Consider the following 8,641-nt stretch of genomic DNA (forward strand, 5'->3'; position numbering starts at 1 on the left):
CCTGCAATAAAAAGTCAACTCCAAGCTCCTATTAAGTTGAGCTACCTTTCTCATGTTTGATCTTTTTATTCTTCTAGGTTGGATTAGCTTATTTTGGGCTTTTTTGTAGTTTAGGGTCTATTGGAACTCGAATTTGCATAAATGGGTCCGTTAATTTTTTTTATTTGCCAAAATAGTCGTCATCTCCCTGACCGGTTTCTTATTTTTTTTTTTTTTAAAAAGGTGATGTCGTCATGCGGAGGAACGATTTGTTTGAAAGGAAAAAGTGAAGTCGTCCTCACACATGACGACTTCACTTTTCCATTTTTTTTTCATAATAAATGAATTTTGATTATTTTTTAGGGTTTGGAAGAATAATCGGTAAAAAAAAATAGAATAGAAATAAACATTACATTAATATATTTTAACATTGATTAATAATTAAAATACAACAATTAAGTTAGTAGAAAATCATCTATGTCCTCTAGTTCCACATGGAGGTCGTCTGATGGGTCTGGTTGGTCGTGTTGGTAGTTGTTCTTGGTGTGGTTCATCATGATCATCATCTTCAAGTTGATGACTTTGAGAAAATTGGGGATGGTGAACCGTTGTTTGGGGAGTTTGAGAAGGCATTGGCAAAGGATAGAATGACATTGATGACGAAGATCCTAGACAATAGGCGGATGGTGGTGTCATGGTTGAAGTGCCAAACATCTGTGATGGACCAGCACCATAACCTGACTGATGCGGGAAGAAATCGTACGAGGAAGGGACATGTTGGAATTGGGTGTTTGATGGGTTGCCAAACTGAGGTATGAATGTCCAAACATTTGACCGTGACCCATAGACGAGTGCCCAAAAATTTTTTGGGGATGATGTATAAAATCTGGAGAAGACTCGACATGACCAGTGTAGGGTTGTGAAGCAGGTTGAGATGGTTCTTGTGACATATCATACTGTAAAATAAATAGCAAGGTCATTCCCATGAATAAGTACGCATGATAAAGATATGTACGACATTATAGTAAAATTGACCTCATCGTCGGAAGATTCTGGATTTGGAGATATATAGCGGATAGTGTGGTTTATATACCATTGCATGTAAGGTGTTTCATCACGCAAATGGTCGTTTCCGCTAAATGGTGTACCTTGAATGACCCGATTTTGTCGGTCATTCCAAATTGCAATCCAACGGTGATGATGTGTCACCCAATCTCTTTCATTTCTCCCCCTCAAGTCATCCTTGTGGACTTGATCCAGGTTGATCAGGTCAGGCAGGATATTTTGTCTTAAACCAAATTGACGCATGACCCTATCCGCTTGATGAAATTTGACTGTCGCGAAGCAAATTATAGGGACTGTTGCTCTAGCCACTATAGGGATGTCAACCATAATCAACCGACGAACTTCGTTTTGAATGTAAGGCCTCCACAAGAACTGGAAAAAATTTGTAGACATTAGTTTCAAATTTAGAAAAATAAATTTTACTGAACTTAATTATTACCTATCTTGTACGAATTTGATCAAATTTCAAACGAAATTCACTAATTGATAAAGAACCAGCATTTCTCTGATCTACTTGGTTCATCCACCTAAAAAGTGTATGAATTTGAAGTAAGTTAAATTACAAGGCAAGCAGAACAAAAAACAAATAATTGGCAGAAAGTTAGTTTTTACCTTCTGCATACGGGGAAACCATCACATGCAGCCACTTCCTCATCACTTAAAGGGTCAAGTTGTGGAGCTATAAAAGTGATCCTCTCCCAAGCCCAACATTGTAACAAAATCATGCATCCACCAATATTTTCTTGCCTTAGGTGAATGCCATGATCTAGGCCACGATATAAATAGGCCAAAACTGCAGACCCCTAACTATAATTGCTGACTACATTCAAGTCAGCTAGCTTGAGTAGATACATCACATGTACCCTTGCAACAGACGTGTCTGGCATTAAAATGCTTCCAATCAATGTTAGTATGTACTTTATTGCATATTGAGCAATAACATTGTTGTTTGCATTCTATCGGAGTTGTTGGAAAGTACTATTTAACCAAGAAACTCTAATTGAGTTTCCTCTTATCACCGTCGGTGATGGAATTATCCTCAGATGTTCGTGGAACGTCGAGAATATGTCTTCCACGATGGTGGGATCGGTGACCACATCTCCATCTATCGGTAGGCCAAGGAGGACTATCACACCCTCTAATGTCACAATGGTCTCTCCATGTGGGAAATGGAATGTATGAGTTTTTGTCCTCCACCTTTCTAATAAGGAAGTGATTAGAATGTGGTTGACATCCATGTCTGGAATATACAATGCGTGTCCAAGACCAGCATGTTCCATTAAATATTTGACACGCGGATATATTAAATCTTGGTTGTTTAGAATCCAGACTCCAGCTCGTCGTGGTCTAAGAACTCGTTCGTTGCCTTCCCATAAGTCCTTCGTAATATCTTCATGTTGAAGGCGGAGTAGTGACATATCCGAGGGAAGGTGTCGGTTGTTAGCCATGCATAAAAAAAGTGGGTGAAAAGAAATTAGAGTAAGATGAAAATATTAATTATAAACATCATAACTATTGACTAAAATGTGATTTGCAAATTAAAAGTTAAAAAAAATGTAAACCTTGAAAATAGTAGTAATGAAGTTGGTGAAGAAGTGTTTCTGGAAAATGAGAGCAAATTGTAACGAGGTAACCCAAAGAAAGTGAGAGCAAAGTATGTATGGAATGAGCCAATGCATGAAATATATTACTGCATTGGTTGGTTTCCAGTTGCACTCCCTACCCTAAATTATTGTACCCTGCATTCAAATTAACAATGAATGAGGTTCTGAAAGCATCTAAATAATTGCTGAAAAGTTACCGCTTAGTAGACCATTGCATGCAAATTGAACAGGAAGGAATCTCTGCAGTGCACAGTTGGAAGCAAACCCGTGAATGAGCCACGTCCCATGAACGTGAATCAACGACTGAGGAGAGAGAAACCGTGATCAGAGGTACCAGTTTCCAGGCAAAATTGTGCGCACCAGCAACAGTTTCTTTGCAAAACCGAGTGCAATAGCACCGATTTCTGTTTAATGAAATCGTGGGTGCCAGGACCGATTTCTATTAAATGAAACCAAAATCGTCCTCTGCTGGACCGATTTCCCATTAATGTGATAATTAAAGTCGTGGTCATGGTCAGCGGCTTCATTGAAGCAAAGCTATCCGATTTCAGTTCATTTAATATGGGTTCTTCAGACAAATTTAAAGCACACATTCTCATTGATGACGACTTCAGTAAATTAAATGAGGAAGTCGTTGGCATTAATTATGGTTTCAGTAAATTAAATGAGGAAGTCGTTGACATTAATTACGGTTTCATTAAATTAAATGAGGAAGTAGTTGGCATTAATTAAGGTTTTAGTAAATTAGGGTTTCTGATGCATACCCATTTTAAATGTATACTTATGTGAGCAAAGCTATCCGTGCACAACACTTTTTCAGCCATAATTTATATTATTTCTCTTTTAGTGAAATTTTCATACAATGGTTGATCCGTGTACTCAATATCCTGATATTCTTTTTGAGTTTAGTGAAGATGAGATGGATACCATAGGTGAACAAGCTCCAAAATAATTGTCAATACTCATAGTGGGATCAACCTCAACAATATTCACAACCTAGTTCTTGGGCCCAACTGCCAAACCAGTACATAGTCCCTACAATGGCTTGGGGATCATCAAGTCAAAGCGGCTCCTCAAGTCACACTTCCTTTCAAACTTCAATTCCAGCGAGTGAACAACAACTAAATATCGGCATGTGTTTCGACACAAAGGAGTCGACAGTGTCATATATAAAGCAATACCATATTGATAATGGTTTTAGATTTGCGGTTCTTGAGAGCAAATTTGATAAATATATATGTCAATGTATCGACTATAAAAAGGGTTGCCCATGGCGTTTACGGGCTTCTTATAGCAAGCGCAGTTTCAAGTGGGAAATAAGGAAGATTGACGGTTCAAACACATGTTTGTCAACCATGAAACCTGCAGATCATGTCAATCTTGATTCCAACCAAATTGGTTTTATTGTCATGAACTTTGTAAAGGAAAACCCTTCCATACCTATCAAAAGTTTGATAGCCAAAATAAAAAATCATTTCGTATATTCGATTTCATACGACAAAGCTTGGAATGGTAAACAAAAGGCACTTATAATGAACTTCCACGATGGTACCAAGTTGTACAAGAAAGTAACCCCGACACAATAATTCAATGCACATGACCTCCTGTAGTTGTCAATGGTCAACCTGACCCTTCTTGCTATTTTATGGAACGAGTATTTTGGTCTTTTGGACCATACATCAAAGGGTTTAATTATTGCAAACATGTTGTCCAAGTAGATGGGACATTCCTCACAGATAGATATTAAGGGACATTGCTATCAGCGCTCGCTCAAGATGGGTCACGTAATATATTCCCTTTGTCCTTCGCGATAGTGGAAGGAGAAACAAAGGAGGCCTTAATTTGGTTTTTTCAACTCCTAAGGGAGTACATGACACCACAATCAAACCTCTGTTTGATAACAGACAGGGGGAAAGGCATATTGGCAGCACTACAATCTGAAGAAGTGGAATGGGAAGCAAATGGTCTGCAATCAGTATATTGCATACGCCATATTGCTTCAAACTTCAACAAAAAGTTCAAGAATCACGAGTTGAAAAGCCGGTTAAAGAATATGGGTAATAATTTTTTTTTCATTCACCATATTATCTCTTCATCGAAAATGGTATTCATAAATTAAACTAACTAATATAATTGCATTTTAACAGCTTACGAAGTCAAACAACCCTTATTGGATACAAAATTGGCGTCATTGAAATCCCATTCACCCGAAGTGGCAACTTGGATTGATAGGATACGACTACAAAAGTGGACTCAGGCCTACGATGGGGGTAGTAGATTCAGACACATGACAACAAATCTAGCAGAATGTATGAATTCTGTTTTAAAAAGAGCTCGTTCATTACCACCACAACATGGTTTGTTGAGAGAGGGGTTAAGGCAGACTCCATGTTACGAGCAGACCACCAGTATCCCAAAGAAATTAATGCTATTATTAGAAAAAATCAACAACAAGCGGGAATGTGTCAAGTTCGTCGATACTCAAGAGACAATAATGAATTTGAAGTTCAAGAGATATTTTCTCCACATGATCACTGCCTACCAGTGTCTTTTACGGTTAGATTAAATGATTGGTGGTGTGATTGTGGTCACTTTCAAGCTCTTCGACTGCCTTGTCATCACGTAATAGTTGTGTGCTCTTTCTCCCATGTAAATTTAACCTTATATATCCATCCGGTTTATAGCCTCTACAACATCAACAAAGCATATGAAATACAATTTCATCCGGTTAAGAATAAAGAATATTGGTCCACATACACCAGACCAAATTTCATTCCAGATCCAAACATGCGCCGCAGGATATGGGGAAGACCACCAACTAATAGAATCCATAATGAAATGGATCAACCAAATCCCAACAGACGAAGTAAATGTTCATACTGTAGGAATGAAGGACATGATAGAGGAAATTGTCTTGTCGTCAATAATTTATTGTTTTATCCAATTTTAGTTTATTTTTATTATGTAATTTTATATTATCTAATCTATTTTATTAAGTTAATTTATTGTAGGAATAAAAATAATTACAAATACAATCGATATAATTTTTATATCTAACAAAATTTGAAAAAAAATAAAAATTCAAAAAATATTGATAACTGATAAGTTTTAAAAAAAAAGACAAATAACGAAAACTGAAAAATTATAAAAAAGTTAATCAAAACTGAAAAATAAAAAATAAGCAAAATCATTAAATTAAAAAAAAGAAAAAAAATCATAAATATTTAAAAAATAAAATAAGGAAAAAAAATAACAAATAGTTAAAACTGAAAAACTGAAAAGTTAAAAAAAAATGAAAAGTGAAGTCGTCATGTTACAGGACGACTTCACTTTTTTATTAAATAGAAGTCGTTACTTGACGCAACGACATTATTTTTAGAAAGAAAAAAAAAGCGAAATCGGCCTGGGGGAGGACGACTTCACCCCGGAAGTCGTCCTCTCCCATAACGACTTGACCCAATTTTATAAAAAAAATCAACGGACCCCATTTTACAATTTTCTGGTCAAAGGGACCCTAAAATACAAAAAAGCCGCTTATTTTGTATTTGGAAGTGCTTATAATCAATGTGCTGCAAAGATGCCTCTGGCTGGAAAGCGGTTTTTTTTTTTTTGTCAATGTGAAGGAAAACCAACAAGTTGTTGGCAAAAGCAATACAAGTCTAAATGCTGAAGCAAGATTTTTGATGATGATAAAAGAAGCCTGAAAGCCATTTGGAAGATAATATGAAGACTACATGTTATTATGTTTAAAGCTATCTTGTAAAATGTAATTAGATTAAGTTAGAAGCAGTATTGTACAAGAAAATTCTAGTATTTCTCGAAATATCAAAATGATAATCGATTATCACTTAGAATAATCGATTATCCTGAGCTGAAAATTTTTTTTCAAGAAAGCACTGGAATAATCGATTATTACTTCTGATAATCGATTATCTGCTCAAAAATTTGTTTTCCATAAACCACACTGGAATAATCGATTATCACTAGTGATAATCGATTATCCTGGTTTGTTGGGCGCGACTGTTCAGCTTTTTGACCTAATTTCTGGAACCCCTATTTAAGGAACCTCAGAGTTACTTCTCAATTACCTTTTTGAGAAACTAGAGTACTAGTGTTGTGACTGCAAAAGAGTTCTCTGAGTATTCTCAATAGAAGCTTTGAAAAACCTAGTTTGGGTAGAGCGATAACTTTTTCTGAGAGGTGTTCTAGGAGATTGAGTGCTGCTGTTGTTGCTAGGAAAGCTAAGGTCAAGGTTCTCTGTGTGATTCAGAGAAAGATGTTCATCTCTTGTGTGATTCAAGAGAGGTGTTTTCTTTCCTTATACTCTTAATATCTGATTGTAAATCTGTTACTTATTAGTGATTTGGTTAATCTCATTTTTGTGAGATTAACAACTGGACGTAGGGTCTTTTGATCCGAACCAGTATAAATACTTGTATTCAATCTTCTTCTCTATCTCCTTATTTCATCTATTATTGTGTTCAAAGAAATTAATTATTGATTTATTTGATAAACTTTGAAAATTTTTTAAAGAATTAATTTTATTACTTAAAATCAATTCACCCCCCTCTTGGTTTTTGTCCGCACGCTCAAACATTCCGCTGCACGATAACAACAATTGGTATCAAAGCTTGCTTTGATAGTTATTCAAAATTTTCGAAAATGGTTGGACAAAATCAAACCTTTGCCAAGGGCGCATCTATCAACAGACCTCCTCTATTTACTAGTGAAAATTATCCTTTCTGGAAAGTTAGGATGCAAATTTTTCTGGAATCTGTTGATAGGGGTATTTGGGATGATGTTTTAAATGGTCCATTTGTTCCTGTTAATATTGTAAATGATGTGCAGGAACCAAAGCCATTCTCGCAATGGACAGCAGACGAAAATAGAAGAGCCCAATATGATGTAAAAGCTAGAAATATAATTTCATCTGCCTTAACCCTAGATGAGTTTTACAGGATCTCAGTATGCACCAGTGCACAAGAAATGTGGGAAATATTGCGTGTAACCCATGAAAGAACAGACGATGTAAAAAGAGCACGCAAGAACTCCTTGATCCAAGAATACAAAATGTTTCGGATGCAGCAAGGAGAAACTATATACGATGTGCAGAAACGATTCACACATATCGTCAATCATCTCAAAGGTCTAGGTAAAACTTTTGACACTGATGAATTAAATATAAAAGTTCTTAAATCCTTGAACAGGACTTGGCAGCCAAAGGTGACAGCCATCACGGAGTCACAAAACCTTGCTACAATGACGATGGCAGCTTTGTTTGGAAAGTTGAGAGAACATGAGCTTGAATTGGGCAGATTAAATGATGAAGAAGATATTGGAAGAAAGAAGAACATAGCTTTTAAAACCGAAGTGGTTAAAGGCAAAAGACAAAAGGAAGAAGAAGATTCAGATGATGATGAAAATCTTAGTCTCATGATTAAGAAGTTTACAAAATTCATGAAGGCCAAAGGTAAAAATCAATTCAAGAGCAACAAGAAGGATAATCAAGGATCATCCTCAAATTTCAAATGCTATGGATGTGGAGAATCTGGACACGTCAAAGCTGACTGCCCAAATTCAAAGAAAAGTGAAGAAAAGAAGGGTAGAAAATTCTTCAAAAAGAAAGCATATATAGCTTGGGAAGACAATGCCTCAAGTTCATCAAATTCTAGCGATTCTGAAATTGAAGAAGCAAATCTATGTCTGATGGCCAATCATGATGATTCTGATAGTGAGATGACTTCTAAATCCAGAAGATCAATGTGATATCTTGACAGTGGTTGTTCAAGACACATGACTGGAGATAAAAAGAAGTTTAAGAACTTTAAAAAGAAGGAACAAGGATTTGTCACTTATGGGGATAACAACAAAGGAAAAATACTTGGAACGGGTGATGTAGGTGGAGGAAATACTTTGGAGATCAAGGATGTACTGTATGTGGAAGGACTAAAACACAATCTTCTCAGTATAAGCCAATTCTGTGATAAAGGACT

At 36.1% G+C, this 8,641-nt stretch overlaps 1 long non-coding RNA gene across 1 annotated transcript; it reads right to left on the reverse strand.

The window, feature by feature from the left end:
* Positions 1-460: 460 nt before the first annotated feature.
* On the reverse strand, positions 461-2,599 carry LOC114195667. Its single transcript, XR_003606523.1, has 4 exons — positions 1,657-2,599; positions 1,484-1,571; positions 1,015-1,416; positions 461-935 (listed from the first exon to the last, which is right to left on the reverse strand). It is a non-coding gene; the product is annotated as an uncharacterized LOC114195667 (long non-coding RNA).
* Positions 2,600-8,641: the final 6,042 nt, after the last annotated feature.

This window comes from Vigna unguiculata, chromosome 8 (genome assembly GCF_004118075.2).
Source record: "Vigna unguiculata cultivar IT97K-499-35 chromosome 8, ASM411807v1, whole genome shotgun sequence".
Lineage (NCBI taxonomy): Eukaryota > Viridiplantae > Streptophyta > Magnoliopsida > Fabales > Fabaceae > Vigna > Vigna unguiculata.